General features: G+C 44.9%; 1 pseudogene; it reads left to right on the plus strand.

Annotated features, from left to right (window-relative positions):
• The first annotated feature begins 1934 nt into the window (after window positions 1-1934).
• The window catches only part of LOC123408841, a 68565-nt pseudogene continuing 50667 nt past the window's right edge, over window positions 1935-19832 (plus strand).

The following is a 19832-nucleotide window of genomic DNA, read 5'->3' on the forward strand; positions in this document are numbered from 1 at the left end:
AAGGATGGGCTCACCGGGATGGTGAAAGAGCTCGAAGAAGAGGTCGATGGCCTCCGTGACAAGGTATCTGTGGTTTCCTCCGCGAGGGACAAGGCCCTCACCAGTTTGAAGGATGCAGAGGTTGCTGTGACTCACAAGGTCGCCCAGCTTCGTAGCGCCAATGGCTCCCTAGACGCCCGGCGGGCCAAGTTGACTTCCATGGAGGAGGCACTCAACGAGGGACTGGCCCCGGGAGGAGGATTTGACTCGGAGGCTCCAGGTCACGGCGAAACAGCTCGATGCCGCTTCCGTCGACCACAACAAGTACGTGAAGGTTGTCAAGTTGTGGACGGAGCGCCTTTTTAACGCCGTGTCTGCCATCGCCGATCAGCTAGCCACCATGGATCACGAAGGCCCTGGCCATGATCCTTCTCCGGGGGCCCTTCTGAGTGTTAATTTAGCCTTGTTCTTCGAGAGTCTGACAGACGCCTTGAAGCTTCTCCATACCGACGAGGCGACGCGGCTGGCGAGCGAGGCCCAGCGGCTGTGCCAGAACGTCCTCCTCGAAGTGCTCACCAAGCTGGCATACAGGAACCCCGATTTGAACCTCTCCATGGTACGCCTGCCGAAGGAAGTGGACCCCAAGCCCTTCGAGGAGAAGGTTATGCCAATCGTTGACAGGATAGACAAGGTTAAGAGAGTGCAAGGACCGCGGCGAGACTAGCCCCCGTGCCCCTTGTTATTGTAATCTATGCTTTAAACATTGTTATTTGTAGTATACTAAATGCTTCGTTTGAGAGAGCAGTGTTTCTCTTCCTCTATCGCCCCCTTCTCTCTTTCCTGCGATACTTTGTCGGGGGTCGTCACTACTGGCGGGACGTCCAGCTCCTTTCTGTATTTTTTCGTGGGTCGTCGAGCATGCTATTTACAGAAGAGGTGTGCCGGACAAGCCACCTGTGTCGTTGAGCGCGCTTTGAGGCGACCTGTGGGAGGCTCGTGACAGTGATCCCCAGGGCACAGGTTTTTCCATATGTGAGAGTCGAGGGTGTTTAGAGAGGAGAGGAACGCACTTACCCGATGGCGTACTCAAAGTGTTTGCAACTTATCTGCCAGCTGTGTTTACTTCTTTTGGCCTTGAGTGGATTATCTTGGCGCTCACTGCTTCCGTGGGCGTCCCCACTATCTTCCCCCCGGCAAACCAGTGCGCGGGGTTCTTCCTGTCTTTCGAGTGAAAGAAGAAAAAATCGAAATTATCTGCCGGGGCTATGGTCCCCTTGTTAGTCTGTGCGTTTCACAAAATCATAGATGCATGCATGTTTTCTATCATGAGAATCTATATGATGATGCAGAATGCTATGCTTTATTTGACTGCGCTCAGGGTCTTCACCTGGCTTTATACAAAGGATTACATGCAACTTCGGCAAGACTTGTACAAAAAGGTGGTTGCCGGTCAGCCCGACAACCTCTCCCTATGGGTAGAACTTTCGAAGATGGTCTATATTCCAGCAGTTGCTCACCGGTAAGCCATCTTCAGTCTCCAGGCGGACAGCGCCGGGTCTGGTGACTCGCACTACTCGATATGGGCCTTCCCACTTCGGCGTTAACTTGTTTGTATTCTTGGACGACTGAATGTGCCGAAGAACAATGTCGCCTTCCTCAAAAATTCTGGCTCCTACCTTGCGGCTATGATAGCGGTGCAAGGATTGCTGGTAGCGAGAGGCTCGCACAACCGCCTAAATCCGGGTCTCCTCGAGGAGCACTGCGTCGTCTGGGCGCAATTGCTCTTGCTCAAGCTCATCATAAGCGAGCACTAGAGGTGATCCATAGATGAGTTCCGTGGGAAGAACTGCTTCTGCCCTGTAGACCAGGGAGAAGGGTGTCTGGACGGTGGCTCGATTTGGTGTCATTCTGATCGACCAAAGAACCGGCGGCAGTTCATCAATCTAGTGCCTTCCATGCTCGTGCAGCTTGTCAAAAGTCCTGGTCTTGAGCCCGCGCAGTACCTTGGCATTTGCTCTTACGGCTTGACTGTTGCTCCTAGGGTGAGCGACAGAAGTGAAGCACATTTTGCTGCCGAGGTCCCTGGCGTATTGCATGAAGATGCGGCTCGTGAATTGGGTGCCAAAGCGATAGACTATCCCTTGAAGAACTTGACGGCCAATTGCGCTATTACCTTTCTCACTGTCTCCACTTCTGGCCACTTTGTGAACTTGTTGATTACGACGTACAAGTACTCAAAGCCCCCGGCGGCGCGGGGGAAGGATACGAAGATATCGAGCCACCAGAACAAGAATGGCCATGAGACAGGGATTGTTTGGAGAGCTTGTGCTGACTGATGAAGTTTTCTTGAATGGAACTGGCACGCTTCACACTTGGTTACTAGTGCGGTCGCATCGTGGAGGGTTGTGGGCCAGAAGAAACCTTGCCGAAACGCCTTGCCGGTGAGGGCCCTCGACCCTATGTGGGATCCACATATTCCTCCGTGTATCTCGGCCAACAGCTCCAGTCCCTCCTCCTTGGGAATGCATTTCAGCTTCATGCCATTCAGTCGCCTTCTATAGAGGGCATCATCCATGAATTGGTACATGCTTGACTGGCGGGCCACTTTTTCTACTTCTTCGGGTTCCTCGGGAAATTCCCCAATTTGGAGGTATCGGACTATGTGTTGCACCCATGCCAGAGCATGAGGCTCGACGACAAGGACTAACGGCATCTCTTCTGCTGGGGTGGGATCCCCCCCGGCAGGCTTTGCTTCAGGTCCGGCAACTTCTTCCGCGGCAAGGTTTTTGACGGCGCTCCTTTGTAGGTCTGCCAGGAAGTGCTTGCCGGAGTTAAGCTTCTTCCTTTTGTTTGGCTTGGTTGATGGTGCCATAGAGAGTTGAGTCAGTCGTAGCACGAAAGTCCCTGGTTCCACAAGAAGTTTAAGTGTTGCGCGCTTTGACAGGTCATCTGCGATGGTGTTTTCGGCACGAAGTACGTGCTCCATCTGTGGACCGTCAAATCGTTCCTCCAACTTTCTCACTTCCTCCACATAGGCTTTCGTCAACGGGCTCCAATAGTCTTTGTTGACCTACCGAATGACCAGTTGGGAGTCACCTCTGATGAGGAGCTTCCGAATTCCAAGATCTGTCGCAATCCTGGGCCCGGCAAGCAGCCCTTCATACTCTGCGGTGTTGTTGGTCAAAGACGATGACCCATTCCTGCCACCATGGAGGAGGGTGCACGGTGGCCGTGGGAGCCCCTGTCTTCTTGCCACGGTCCCGAGCGTGCTTGCTGGAGAGTCGTTTCGACGTCCCCGTCTGATGCGGCTGGTTTCCATCGGTAACTACGAGGAGGCTCTGGATGGTGGCCCTCCACTCCTTTTGCTTGTCCGCCGTTGGAGGCAAATCTAGGACCAGCTGGGCCAGCTTCAGTGCTTCCACCGGTGCGGGCGGCGCGAGATGTGCGAAGACCTCAAGGGGCTCTTACTTCTAACCGTGCTAGAAGGAGCTCCCCGTTGGTCACGCGGTGGCTCGCCAGCCCGCACCCTAGCAAAACAGGTGCGCCTGCTCGGCGTACCTTGAGAACGGGGTCCAATGGTCCCCTTAGATGGGGAAGGATCGCCGCCCTCCTGGGGTGATCCGTCATGTGTGGCCTAAGAAGTATGTGACGTGTGGGCTTGCGTGGGCGCCTTGAAACGCGTCGGCGCATCTTTGGACGTGGCCGCGCCGTCGGTTGTCCACGCGCCCATGTCCTTCAACGCACCAGGGTGAGGATGATCGCCATGGCCGCCAGCGACCCCACTCGCCTGGGTTTGCTCTCCAGAATGTTGTGGAAGCTCGGGACCTCTGCCTTCTTGTCCTGCGCCCGTACCTTCTCCTGCCCTCGCCGGGACCGGAGGACTGGGTACGGGAGCGTTGGACGCCGGAGCGCCCCTTATCTTTGGGGCCATGGCGATGAAGAAGAGGTGGTGTGCTGATGGCTAGGTCAGGTTAATGCAACCCTTCCTCCCCATACCTAGCGCACCAAAGATGTCGCCGATGCTAAGTCGAAACGTATGGGAATCAACGTAATACCCTTGTGATCGTAGGGCGGGGAAAGCCGATGTTAAGAGGAGAGCTAACAATCAACACCTGGCAAGCCTTTTTACCTAGGTTAGGGCCGCCAACGCGAAAACCCTACGTCCTTCTCGTTTGATCACATTAAGCGTTTCGTTGTTCATTACAGTGACTGATGATAACCGTCGTCTGGCCAATGTGCAAAGAGTCTAACCCCTTGTGAATGAGGTAAGGGCCTCCTTTGATAGGCAAAGGGGTCACCTAAAGTGCTTGGTGGTAGGTTGATGAGAAGTTACAGTGAACCTAGAGCGGTGCTTATTCATCTACCGACGTCAGGTGCATTAAATGCACGTCTTGTCCTTCTCAGCAAAGTGCTGGTGAAGACATGTGTCCAGGCGTTTCGACACCTGGACGCTGCGGTGGCACAGGCGGAATGTGCTAGAACTTGGGGGCGGTGGCACTGTGGCAAGGGCGGTTGCCCTCTAGTGCCTAGCCCGTCATCCCGACAAGGGAGCTTGTCGGGGTCTTGGGTCTTCGTCCCAGCAAGGAAGCTTGCCTGGGATTTCGGTTGTCGTCCCGGCAAGGAAGGTTTGTCGAGGCCTTGTGCCTGGTGAGTTCATCACGCCCACTAAACGGGTGTGGCCTTGGTTATCTTCCCGGCAAGACAGGATTGCTGGGGACTTTGTAATCTTGGGGGCGCATCTTGTCTGGACTCTGCCATGCCCTGCCGTCAGGGGCCCTTTGCGCCCGTGCACAAGTCTGGGGCACTAGGGACCCAAGTCTTTAATGCACCGACACCTTGTCTCTCCCATATATTAGTTTTCTCCTCTAGATCGGTTTCAGCAGTGCTTGGTGAAGCCCTGCCGGAACAACTACACCACCACTGCTGCCATGCCATCATGCTGACGGAGAACTCATCTACCTATCCACCCTTGCTTGGTGGATCAAGGAGGTGGAGATCATCATCGAGTTGTACGTGTGCTAAACGCGGAGGTGTCGTCCATGTGGCACTAGACCGGGATGGGTCATGATGGGATTGCGGGACGAATCGCGATGAGACCGCGGGACAAATCGTGATTGGATCATGAAGACATTCCACTACATCTATACGCTTTCTCTTAGCGATCTACAAGGGTATGTAGATGCACTCCCCCCTCATAGATGTTGATCTCCATAGATTGATCTTGGTGCGCGTAGGAATTTTTTTGTTTTCCATGCAACATTGCCAAATAGTGGTATCAGAGCTAGGTCTACACGTGGATGACATCTCGAGTAGAACACAAAGGAGTTTGTGGGCGTTGATATTCAGATTTCTGCCCTCCTTAGTCTTTTCTTGATTCGGTGGTAGTGTGGGATGAAGCGCCCCGAACCAACCTTACTCGTCCGCGTATGAGAGACCGGTTCCATCGACAGATATGCAACTTGTTGCATAAGGATGGTTGGCGGGTGTCTGTCTCTCCTACTTTAGTTGAATCTAATTCGATAGAGGCGATCCTTGTAGAAGGTTAAATAGCAACTTTCATATCATTTTTTTGGTTTTTGTGTAGGTAAGAAGCGTTCTTGCTAGATACCCATAGCAACCACGTAAAACATGCAACGACAAATTAGAGGACGTCTAACTTGTTTTTGCAGGGTATGTTGTGATATGATATAGCCAAAGACGTGTTGATATATATTTGATGTATGAGATGATCATGTTGTAGTTAATATCGACTTGCATGTCGATGCTACGACAACCGGCAGGAACCATAGGGTTGTCTTTAATTATTTTACGACCTGCGTATCAATCATTAAGCGCTATGTAATGCTTTACTTTATCGCTAAATGGTAGAAATAGTAGTACATGCATGGTTGGTGCGACAACCTTGATGGAACACAATGATGGAGATCATGGTGTTGTGCGGGTGATGATGGAGATCATGTCGGTGCTTTGAAGATGGAAATCAAAAAGCACAAGTTCATGGCCATATCATGTCACTTGTGATTTGCAAGTGATGTTAATCCTTTTTATGCACCTTGTTTTTCTTAGGACGACGGTAGCATTATAAGGTGATCCATCACTAAAATTTCAAGATAAAATTGTGTTCTCCCCAAGTGTGCACTGTTGCGATAGTTCGTTGTTTCAAGACACCACGTGATGATTGGGTGTGATAGACTCTATGTTCATATACAACGAGTGCATGACAATTTTGCACACGCAGAACACCCGGGTTAAACTTGAAGAGCCTAGCATGTATAGACATTGCCTCGGAACATAGGAGACCGAAAGGTCAAACATGAGTCATATAGAAGATATGATCAACATGGAGATGTTCACTATTGAAGTCACCTCATCTCACGTGATGCTCGGACATGGGTCGGTGAATTTGCATCATGTACCATTCGAATGACCACAGGGATGTAAATTTGATTGGGAGTTCTTTAGTAATATGATTATTTGAACTCATTATCATGAACATAGTCAAAATATATTTGCAAATTATGTTGTAGATGATTAGCTTGCTTAGTAGCTCCCCTGTATTTTGATACGTTCCTAGAGAAAACTAAGTTGAAATATTATAGTAGCTATTATGCGGACTGGGTCCATAAACTGAGGATTGTCCTCATTGTTGCACAAAAGGCTTACGCTCATAATGCACCGCTCAATGTGCTATCCCAAGCATCATTTGTGGACGTTGCAAACATCTTACATACATGTTTTTGTTGGAAATATTCCCTAGAGGAACTAATAAATTGGTTATTCTTATATTTCCTTGTTCATGATAATCGTTTATTATCCATGCTAGAAGTGTATTGATTGGAAACTCAAATACATGTGTGGATACATAGGCAACACACTGTACCTAGTGAGCCTCTAGTTGACTAGCTCGTTGATCGAAAATGGTCAAGGTTTCCTCGCCATAGACAAGTGTTGTCACCTGATAACGGGATCACATCATTACGAGAATGATGTGATGGACAAGACCCAAACTATAAACGTAGCACATGATATTGTCCGTTTATTGCTACTATTTTCCGCATGTCAATGTATCTGTTCCTATGACCATGAGATCATGCAACTCTCGGAAGCCGTAGGAATATCTTGTATGTATCAAACGTCGCAACGTTACAGGGTGACTATAAATATGCTCTACAATTATCTCCCAAGGTGTCTGTTGGGTTGACATGGATCAAGACTCGGATGTGTCACTCCATGTGACAGATAGGTATATCGGGGCCAACTCTGTAATACAACATCACAACATGGCTTGCAAGCAATGTGATTGATGAGTTAATCATGGGATCTTGTATTACGGCACGAGTAAAGAGACTTGCCGGTAACGAGATTGAACTATGTATGGAGATACCGACGATTGAATCTCGGGCAAGTAACATACCGAAGTACAAAGGGAACAGCATACGGGATTAACTGAACACTTGACATAGAAGTTCAATAGATAGAGATCTTCATAGAATATTTAGGAGCCAATACGGGCATCCAGGTCCCGCATAGTTCTCGAACCCGTAGGGTCTGCATACTTACGGTTCGATGACGTTTCGGTATAGTTGAGTTATAGGTGTTGGTTACCTAAGGTTGTTCGGAGTCCCGGATGATATCATGGAGGTCACAAGGAGCTCCGGTCTGGTCCGGAGGTAAAGGTTGATATAGGAAGTCCTGTTTCGGTCACCAAAAAAGTTCCGGCTCATCGGTAGTGTACCGGGAGTACGGGAGGGTATCCGGGGACCAACGGGAGGGTTGTGACGACCCAAAGGCTTCATGATCTGTGAGAAGAGATAGACCAGTCCCTAGTGGGCTGGCCAAAGCCTCCCCTAAGGGCCCATGTGGCTGGAGTGGATGAATAAGGCAAAAGGCCAAAGGTGGAAAGGGTTTCTAAATTAGGAAGGAGTCCTAATAGGATTCCACCTCCCTTGTGGGAGGTGGATTCCTCCCTTGTTGGCTCGGCCGAACCTCTCCCTGGAGGAGGGGCCAAGGAAGCCTCCCCACCTCTCCCGCCAATATATACAAGAGGTTTTATTGGGGAGGGATAACCCTATTTGCCACGTGCGCCCTCTGCTTCTCTCTAAATTTGTTTCTCCTCTAATATAGGTCGGCGGTGCTTACACGTAGACCTTCTGGTATAGTTCACCACCACCACCACCACACCGTCGTGCAAGAGAACTCATCTATCTCTCCACCCCTCTTGATGGATCAAGAAGTCGGGGATCGTCATCGACCTGTACGTGTGCTGAACGCAGAGGTGTCGTCCGTTCGGCAATAGATCGAGACGGATCATGACGAGATCGCGGGACGAGCTGCGATTTGGATCACGAAAATGTTCCACTACACCAACCGCGTTATATATGCTTCCTCTTATCGATCTACAAGGGTATGTAGATTCACTATCCCCTCTAGTAGATGATCATCACCATGGATAGGTATTGCGTGTGCGTAGGAATTTTTTTTGTTTCCCATGCAATGTTCCCCAACAGTGGCATCATGAGCTAGGTTCATGCATAGATGACATGTCGACTAGAACACAAAAGAGTATATGGGTGTTTATGTTCAATTTGCTACCCTCCTTAGTCTTTTCTTGATTCGGCGGTATTGATGGATTGAAGGTTAAATAGAAATTTCCATATCACTGTTGTGGCTTTGTGTAAGTAAGATGCAATCATACTAGATACCCATAGCAGCCACGTAAAACATGCAACAACAAATTAGAGGACGTCTAACTTGTTTTTGTAGGTCATGCATGTGATGTGATATGGCCAAAGACAGGATATAATATATTGGATGTATGAGATGATCATGTTGTAATATTTAAATATCGACTTGCACGTCGATGCTACGGCAGCCGACAGGAGCCATAGGGTTGTCTTTAAATTTATTTTGCGCTTCCAGATGCTCTTGCTATATCGCTAGGAAGTAGCTTTAGTAGTAACAACATAGTTAGAGCGACAACCTCAATGGTAGCACAATGATGGAGATCATGATGATGGAGGTCATGGTGTGGCGCCGGTGACGATGGAGATCATGCCGATGTTTTGATGATGGAGATCAAGAAGCACAAGTTCATGGCCATATCATGTCACTTATGATTTGCATGTCATGTTAATCCTTTTATGCACCTTGTTTTACTTAGGACGACGATAACATTATAAGGTCATCCCTCACTAAAATTTCAAGATAAAATTGTGTTCTCCCCGACTGTGCACCATTGCTACAGTTCGTCGTTTTGAGACATGATGTGATGATCGGGTGTTATAGACTCAACGTTCACATACAACGGGCGCAAAACAGTTGTACACGTGGAACACTTGGGTTAATCTTGACGAGCCTATCATGTAAAGACATGGCCACGGAACACAAGAGACCGAAAGGTCGAGCATGAATCATATTGTTGATATGATCAACATGGAGATGTTCACTGTTGAAACTAAACTCAACTCACGTGATGATTGGACTTGAGTTAGTGAATTTGGATCATGCGACACTCGGATGACTAGAGGGATGTCAATTTGAGTGGGAGTTCTTAAGTAATATGATTAATTGAACTCATTATCACGAACATAGTCAAAATGTCTTTGCAAATTATGATGTAGCTTGCGCTGTAGCTCTGCTATTTTTGATATGTTCCTAGAGAAAGCTTAGTTGAAAGATGATAATAGAAATTATGAGGACTGGGTCTGTAAACCAAGGATTGTCCTCATTGCTACACATAAGGCTTATGTTCTTAATACACCGCTTAGTGTGCTGAACCACGAACGTTGTCCGTGGATGTTGCGAACATCTGACATACACGTTTTTGATGACTACGTGATAGTTCAATGGTAATACTTAACGACTTAGAATTGAGCCACCGAAGACGTTTTGAACGTCACAGAACATATGAGATGTTCCAAGAGATGAAATTGGGATTTTAGGCTCATGCCCATGTCAAGAGGTATGATACCTCCGACAAGATTCTTTGTCTAGAAAGTAAGGGAGAAAAGCTCAATCGTTTGAATCGAGTGGGAGTTGATCTTCCAGATGAGATAGTGATTGACATATTTCTCCAAAGTCACTGCCACCAAGCTACTAGAGCTTCGTGAAGAACTATAATATATAAAGGATATATATGATGATCCTTGAGATATTCGCGATGTTTGACACCGCGAAAGTAGAAATCAAGTATGAGCATCAATTCTTGATGGTTATTAAAACCACTAGTTTCAAGAAGAGCAAGGGCAAGAAGGGATACTTCATGAAACCGCAAACCAGTTGCTGCTCTAGTGAAGAAACCCAAGCATGAACCCAAACCTGAGACTAAGTGCTTCTGATATGAGGGGAACGATCACTGAAGCGGAACTGCCCTAGATACTTGGTAGTTGATGAAACGGCAAACCAATTGCTTCTCTAGTGAAGAAACCCCAAGGATGAACCCAAACCCGAGACTGAGTGCTTCTTATATGAGGGGAACGATCACTGAAGCGGAACTGCCCTAGATACTTGGTAGTTGAGAAGGCTGGCAAAATTGACAAAATTATATCGGATATACGTAATATTCATGTGTACCTTACTAGTACTCGTGGTAGCACCAGGGTATTAGATACCCGTTGAGTTGATAAGTGTTAATACCTCAAAATTATAGCTATAGATTAAACGGATACTAGCAATGGTGAGTTGACGATGTGCATTCGAAGTAATTCCAAGGTTGATGTGATCAACATGACACGCTTCCTCTACCATCAGTATTAGTGTTAAACCTAAATATTTGTTGTTTGGTGTTTGCGTTGAGCATAGACATGATTAGATTGTGTTGATCACAATACGGTTATTCATTTAAAGAGAATAATGGTTACTCTGTTTATTTGAATAATACGTTCAATGGTCTTGCACCTAAAATGAATGGTTTATTGAATCTCGATCGTGGTGATACACATGTTCATAATATTGATGTGAAAAGATAAAAAGTAGTAATAATAGTAGCACTCACTAGCAACATTGCCGCTGGAGTTATATTGGTATAAAATGCATGAAGAAGCTGCATGCAGATGGATCTTTGGACTCATTCGTTATTGAAACGTTTGAGACATGTGAACCATGCCTATTGATATAAACGCATGAAGAAACTCCATGCATATGTATAGTTTGGACTCACTTAATTTGAATCACTTGAGACATGCAAGTCAAACCACATGGGCAAGATGACTGAAGGCCTCGTTTTCTCGTGAGATGGAACAAGAAAGTAACTTGTTGGAAGTAATACATTTTGATGTGTGCAGTCCAATGAGTGTTGTGGATATCGTTATGCTCTTACTTCACTCACGATTTGAGTAGATACAGGAATATTTGCTTGATGAATCACAAGTCTGAAATATTGAAAAGTTCAAGCCATTTCAAAGTGAAGATCGTCGTGACAAGAGGATAATATGTCTACGATGTGATCGTGGAGGTAAATATATATGAGTTGCGAGTTTGGTACACAGTTAAGACAATGTGGAAATTGTTTCATAACTAATGCCACTTGGAACACCATGGTGGGATGGTGTGTCCGAACATCATAGCCGCACCCTATTGGATATAGTGCATACTATGATGTCTCTTATCAAATTATCACTATCGTTTTTGGGTTAGGCATTAGAGACAACTGCATTCACTTTAAATAGGGCACCACATAACTCTGTTGAGGTGACACCGTATGAACTATGGTTTGGAAAACCTAAGCTGTCGTTTCATAAAAGTTTGGGCTGCGATGCTTATGTGAAAAAGTTTCACCCTCATAAGCTCGAACCCAAAGCGGATAAATGCATCTTCATAGCGCACCCAAAATGGTTGGGTATACCTCCTATCTCAGATCCGAAAGCAAAGTGTTTTTTGTAGAAACGGGTCCTTTCTCGAGGAAAAGTTTCTCTCAAAAGAATTGAGTGGGAGGATGGTGGTAACTTGATGAGGTTATTGAACCTTCACTTCAACCATTGTGTAGCAGGGCGTAGGAAGTTGTTCCTGTGGCGCCTACACCAATTGAAGTGGAAGCTGCTGATAGTGATCATAAAGCTTCGGATCAAGTTATTGCAAACCTCGTAGGTCGACAAGGAAATGTACTACTCCAGAGTGGTACGGTAATCCTGTCTTGGAGGTCATGTTGTTGGACAACGATGAACCTATGAACTATGGAGAAACGATGGTGGGCCCTGTTTCCGACAAAATGGCTGGAGGCCACGAAATCCGAGAGAGGATCCATGTATGAACACAAAGTGTAGACTTTGGAAGAACTACTTGATGGTCGTAAGACTGTTAAATACAGATGGATCTTTAAAAGGAAGACAGACGATGATGATGAAAACTCACCATTAAGAAATATTGACTTGTCGCAAAGATGTTTCCGAGAAGTTCAAAGAATTGACTATGTTGAGACTTTATCACTCGTAGCGATGCTAAAAGTCTATTGGAATTATGTTAGAATTTGTTGCATTATTTATGAAATCTTGCAGATAGGATGTGAAAACATTGTTTCCTCGACGGTTTCCTTCAGGAAATGTTGTATGCGATACAACCAGAAGGTTTTCTCGATCCTAAGGATGCTAACAAGTATGTAAGCTCCGATGATCCTTCTATGGACTGGATAAAGCATCCCGGAGTTGGAATATAAGCTTTGATGATATGGTCAAAGTATTTGGTTTTACACAAAGTGTATGAGAAACTTGTATTTCCAAGGAAGTGAGTGGGAGCACTATAGAATTTCTGATTAGTATATGTGGTTAACATATTGTCGATAGGAAATGATGTAGAATTTCTGGAAAGCATATAGGGTTGTTTGAAAAGTATTTTTCAAAGGAAAACCTGGATTAAGTTACTTGAACATTGAGCATGAACATCTATAGAGATAGATCAAGACGCTTGATAAAAACTTCCAATGAAATGAATGCCTTGACAAGTTATACAAGGAGTTCAAAATAGATCTGCGAAGAAGGAGTTCTTGGCTGTGTTGTAAGGTGTGAATTTGAGTAAGACTCAAAGCTCGACCAACAGCAAAAAAAAGGAGAAATGATGAAGGTCTTCCCCTATGCCTTAGCCATAGGCTCTATAGTATGCCATGTTGCGTACCGCACGTGATGTGTGCCTTGCCATGAGTTTGTCAAGGGGTACAAAAGGTGATCCAGGATTGAGTCACTGAACAATGGTCAAAGTTATTCTTAGTAACTGGTGGACTACGGAATTTTTCTTGATTATGGAGGTGATTAAAGGGTTCTTCGTAAAGGGTTACTCGATGCAAGCTTTGACACTAATCCGGATAACTCTGAGAAGTAAACCGGATTCGTATTGTGGAGCGGTCGTTTGGAATAGTTCCAAATGGCGTGTGGTAGGAGCATATATAGGATTAGATAGAGATTTGTAAAGCACGAATATGAAAGGTTCAGACCAGTTGACTAAAAACCTCTCTCACGAGCAAGACACGATCAAACCCGAGAACTGAATGGGTGTTAGATTCTTTACAATCACATAGTGATGTGAACTAGATTATTGACTCTAGTGCAAGTGGGAGACTGTTGGAAATATGCCCTAGAGGCAATAATAAATCGGTTATTATTATATTTCCTTATTCATGATAATCGTTTATTATCCATGCTAGAATTGTAATGATTGGAAACTCAAATACATGTGTGGGTACATAGGCAACGGACTGTCCCTAGTGAGCCTCTAGTTCACTAGCTCGTGGATCAAATGTGGTGAAGGTTTCCTAGCCATAGAGAAGTGTTGTCACTTAATAACGGGATCACATCATTACGAGAATGATGTGATGGAAAAGACCCAAACTATACACGTAGCATATGACCGTGTCAGTTTATTGCTACTATTTTCTGCATTTCAATGTATCTGTTCCTATGACCATGAGAAAATGCAACTCCCGGACACCGGAGGAATACCCTGTGTGTATCAAACGTCGCAAAGTTACTAGGTGACTATAAAGGTGCTCTACAGGTATCTCCGAAGGTGTTTGTTGAGTTGGCATGGATCAAGACTACGATTTGTCACTCCGTGTGACAAAGAGGTATCTCGAGGCCCACTCGGTAATAAAACATCACAACAAGCCTTGCAGGCAATGTGACTAAGGATATAATCACAGGAACTTGTATTACGGAATGAGTAAACAGACTTGCCGGTAACGAGATTGAACTAGGTATGGAGATACCGACGATCGAATCTCGGGCAAGTAACATTCCGAAGGACGAAGGGAACAACATATGGGATTAACTGAATCCTTGACATAGAGGTTCAACTGATAGAGATGTTCGTAGAATATGTAGGAGCAAATATGGGCATCCAGGTCCCGCTATTGGTTATTGACTCGGGAGTTTCTCAAGTCATGTATGCATAGTTCTCGAACCCGCGGGGTCTGCACACTTAAGGTTCGGTGAAGTTTTTGTATTATTGAGTTATGTATGTTGGTGACCGAAAGTTGTTCGAAGTCCCAGATGAGATCCCGGACGTCACGAGGATTCCGCAATGGTCCAAAGGTAATGAACGATATATAGGAAGTCCTGCTTTGGTCACCGGAAAAGAATCGGGCTCATCGGTAGTATACGCGGAGCGTCAGGAGGGTACCGATGAACCATCAAGAGGGGTTGGATGACCCAAAGACTTCATGGGCTGTGAGAGGAGGTATACCAGCCCCTAGTGGTCTGGCCAAAGCCTCACTTAAGGGTCCATGCGGCTGGAGTGGAGGAATAAGGCAAAAAGCCAAAAGGTGGAAAGGGTTTCTAAATTAGGAAGGAGTCCTAATAGGATGCCTCACTTGTTGGCTCGGCCGAACCTATCCTTGGAGGAGGGGCCAAGGCAGCCTCCCGTTCTCCCCATCCTATATATACTAGAGGTTTTACACGTGAGGGCTAACCCTAATTGCCACGTGCTCCCTCTACTTCTCTCTAAATCTGTTTTCCTCTAGTCTAGTTCGACGATGCTTAGGCAAAGCCCTGCTCGATTAGTTCACCACCACCACCACGCCGCCGTGCTGGAGAACTCATCTAGATCTCCGCCCCTCTTGCTAGATCAAGAAGGTGGGGATCGTCATAGAGCTATACGTGTACTGAACGCGGAGGTGCTGTCTGTTCGGCACTAGATCAGGACGGATCGTGATGAGATCACGGGACGGGCTGCGATTTGGATCGCGAAGATGTTCCACTCCATCAACCGCGGTATATATGCTTACGCTTAGCGACCTACAAGGGTATGTAGATTCACTTTCGCCTCTCGTAGATGATCATCACCATGGATAGGTATTGTGTGTGCATAGGAAAATTTTCGTTTCCCATGCAACGTTCCCCAACAGTTTCGATGACTACATGATAGTTTAGTGCGTCATGCTTTACGTCTTAGAATTGAGGCTCCAAGACATTTTGAAGTTCATGGAACATATGAGATGTTCCAAGATCTGAAATTAGGATTTCTTGCTCGTGCCCGTGTTGAAGAGGTATGAGACCTCCAACAAGATTCTTTGCCTACAAAGTAAAGGAGAAAAGCTCAATCTTTGAGCATGTGCTCAGATTGTCTGGGTGCTATAATCACTTTAATCGAGTGGGAGTTATTCTTCCAGATGAGATAGTGATTGACATAGTTCTCCCAAGTCACCGCGACCAAGCTACTAAGCTTCGTGATGAACTAAAGCATACCAGGGATGGAGAAGACGATCCTTGAGCTATTCGCGATGTTTGACACCGCGAAGGTAGGTATCAAGGAGGAGCATCAATTGTTGATTGTTAGTGAAACCACTAGTTGCAAGAAGGGCAAAGTAAAGAAGGAAAATATCAAGAATGGCAAGTCAGTCATCACTCCAATGAAGAAACCCAAGGTTGAACCCAAACCCGAGACTATGTGCTTCTATGATGAGGGGAATGATCACTGGGGCAGAACTGGCCTAGACAGTTGGTAGAAAAGAAGGGTGGCAACATCAACAGAAGTATATTAGATACACTTGTTATTGGTGTGCATATTACTAGTACTCCTAGTAGCACATATGTATAAGATACGGGTTGTGTTGCTAAATGTTAGTAACTCAAAATAAAAGCTACAAAATAGACGGAGACTAGCTGAAGATGAGGTGACGATGTGAGTTGGAAGTGTTTCCAAGGTTGATGAGATAACCATCGCATGCACCCTCTACCTTCGGGATAAGTGTTGAACCTAAATGTTGTTTGGTGTTTGCGTGAGAATGAACATGATTGGATCGTGTTTATTCCAATACAGTTATTCTTTTCAAGAGAATAATGGTTACTCTTTTTACCTGAATAATACCTTCAATGGTCATGCACCTAATATGAATGCTTTATTGAATCTTTATCATACTGATACACATGTTCACAATATTGATGCCAAAAGATACAAAGTAGTAATGATAGTACCACTTTCTTGTGGCACTGCGGCTTAAGTCATATTGGTATAAAACGCAAGAAGAAGCTCCATGTTGGTGGAACTTTGGACTCACTCGTTTTTGAATCGTCCGAGACATGCGAACCATCCCTATTGGCGTAAAACGCATAAAGAAACTCCATTCATATGGATCTTTTCGACTCACTTGATTTGGACTCACTTGAGACATGCAAATCATGCCACCTGGGCAAGATGACTAAAGGCTTCATTTTCCAGTGACATGGAACGAGAAAGTGAATTATTGGAAATAATACATTTTGATGTATGCAGTCCAATGAGTGCTGAAGCACGAAGTGAATATCGTTGTGTTCTTACTTCAGTGATGATTTGGGTAGATACACATGTATTTACTTGATGAATCACAAGTCTGAAGTGTCGTCGTGACAAGAGGATAATATGTCTACGATATGATCGTAGAGATGAATATCTGAGCTGCGAGTTTGGTATAAAATGTGGAAATTGTTTCACAACTCATGCCACCTGGAACACCATAGTGTGATGGTGTGTCCGAAAGTCATAGTTGGATATGGTGCATACTATAATGTCTCTTATTAAATTACCACTATAATTTTGGGGTTATGCATTAGAGACAACCACATTCGCTTTAAATAGGGCACCATGTAATTCTGTTGAGATGACACTAGATGAACTATGGTTGGAGAAACCTAAGCTTTTGTTCCGTAAAGTTTGGGGTTGTGATGCTTATATCAAAAGGCTTTAGCCTGATAAGCTCGAACGTGAAGCGGATAATTGCATCTTCATAGGATACCCAAAGGAATCAATTGGGTATATGTCCTATCTCAGATCCAAAAGAAAAGTTTTTGTTGCTAAAAATGCGTCCTTTATCGAGAAAGAGTTTCTCTCGAAAGAATTGAGTGGGAGGATGGTGAAACTTGATGAGGTTCTTGAACTGTCACTTGAAACAGAGTGTAGCAGGGCACCCGGAGATGTTCCTGTGCACCTACACCAATTGAAGAGGAAGTTAATGATGACGATCATGAAGCTCCAGATCAACTTACTACCGAACCTTGTAGGTTGACAAGGACATGTACTTCTCCAGAATGGTATGGTAATCCTGTCTTGGATGTCATGTTGATGGAAAACAATGAACATACAAGCTATGGAGAAGCGAAGGTGGGACCGGATTCCGACAATGACTGGAGGCGATGAAATCCGAAATAGGATTCTGACAATGGCTGGAGGCAATGAAATCCGAAAATGAAGTGTGGACTTTGGAAAAACTATTTGATGGTCGTAAGGCTATTAAGTACAAATGGATCTTTAAAAGGAAGACAAATAACAATGGTGAATGTCACCATTTAGAAAGCTCGGCTTTTCGCAAAGAGGTTTCCGACAAGTTCAAGGAGTTGACTACGATGAGGCTTTCTCACTTGTAGCGGTGGTAAAGTCTATTGGAATTATTTTAGCAGTTGATGCATTTTTTGATTATGAAATCTAGCATATGGATGTCAAAAATTGTTTCCTCGATGGTTTCCTTGAGGAAAGGTTGTATGTGATACAACGAGAAGGTTTTGTTGATTCTGAGGATGCTAACAAGTATGCAAGCATAAGTGATCCTTCTATGAACTAGAGCGAGCATCTCGGAGTTGCAATATACGCTTTGAGGAGATGATCAAAGCTTTTAGGTTTATACAAAGTTTATGAGGAACTTGTATTTCCAAGAAAGTGAGTGGGAGCACTATAGAATTTCTGATAAGTATATGTGGTTGACATATTGTTGATCAGAAATGATGTAGATTTTTGTAAAGCATATAGGTTTGTTTGAAAGGAGTTTTTAAAGGAAAACCTGGATTAAGCTACTTAAATACTAAGCATCAAGATCTATAGAGTTAGATCAAGATGCTTGACATAACTATTAACGAATAACATACCTTGACAAGTTTTCAAAGGAGTTCAAAATAGATCGGTCAAAGAAAGAGTTCTTGACTATGTGGTAAGGTGTGGATTTGAGTAAGACTCAAGGCTCGACCACGACAGAAGAAAGAGAATGGACGAAGGTCGTCCCCTATGCCTTAGACTTAGTCTCTATAGTATGTTGTGTAGCGCTCCTGATGTGTGCCTTGCCATGACTCTGTCAAGGGGTAAGAGACTGATCCAAGAATGGATCATTAGTCAACATTCAAAATTATCCTTAGTAACTTAACTACTAAGGAAAAGTGTCTCGATTATGGATGCGATAAAAGGGTTCATCGTAAAGGGTTACGTTGATGCAAGCTTTGACACCAGTCCGGATGACTCTGAGTAGCTCACAAGATTTGTATAATGGAGCAGTCTTGGAATAGTTTCAAATGGAGCGTGGTAACAACATCTATAGTAGGACATAGAGATTTGTAAAGCACACATGGATCTGAAAGGTTCAGACCCATTGACTAAAACCTCTCGCGAGCAAAACATGAAAAACCCCAGAACTCATTCGGTGTGAATCACATAGTGATGTGAACTACATTACTGACTCTCGTGCAAGTGGGAGACTATTGGAAATATGCCCTAGAGGCAATAATAAATTAGTTATCATTATATTTCCATGTTCATGATAATCGTTTATTATCCATGCTATAATTGTATTGATTGGAAACTTAAAAACATGTGTGGGTACATAGACAAGAAACTATCCCTAGTGAGCCTCTAAGGACTAGCTCAATGATCAAAGATGATCAAGGTTTCCTGAAGAATTAGGAGAATGATGTGATGGAAAAGACCCAAACTATGAACATAGCATATGATCGTGTTAGTTTATTGATACTGTTTTCTGCATGTCAAGTATCTGTTTATATGACCATGAGATCATGCAACTCCCGAGCACCGAGGAATGCCTTGTGTGTATGAAACGTCACAATGAAACTAGATGACTATAAAGGTTTTCGACATGTATCTCCGAAGGTGTTTATTGGGTTGGCGTGACTCGAGACTAGGAGTTGTCACTCCATATGACGGAGAGGTATCTCTAGGGCCCACTCGGTAATACAAAATCACAATGAGGTTGCAAGCAATGTGACTAAGGAGTTAGTCACGGGATCTTGTATTAGGGAACGAGTAAATAGACTTGCCGGTAACGAGATTGAACTAGGTATAGAGATATCGACGATCGAATCACGGGCAAGTTACATACTGATGGACAAAGGGAACAGTATACGGGATTGATTAAATCCTTGACATCGTGGATCGACCGATAAAGATCTTCATAGAATACATAGGGGGCAATATGGGCATCCAGGTCCCGCTTTTGGTCATTGAACACAGAGTGCCTCAGGTCATATCTACTTAGTTCTCGAACCCGCAGGGTCTGCACATTGAACGTTCAGTTATGATTAGGTATTGTTGAGTTATGAATGATGGTGACTGAAGGTTGTGTGGTGTCGCACATGAGATCCTGGATGTCACGAGGAGCTCCTGAATGGTCTGGAGGT

This window comes from Hordeum vulgare, chromosome 7H (genome assembly GCF_904849725.1).
Source record: "Hordeum vulgare subsp. vulgare chromosome 7H, MorexV3_pseudomolecules_assembly, whole genome shotgun sequence".
In the NCBI taxonomy this organism is placed as follows: domain Eukaryota; kingdom Viridiplantae; phylum Streptophyta; class Magnoliopsida; order Poales; family Poaceae; genus Hordeum; species Hordeum vulgare.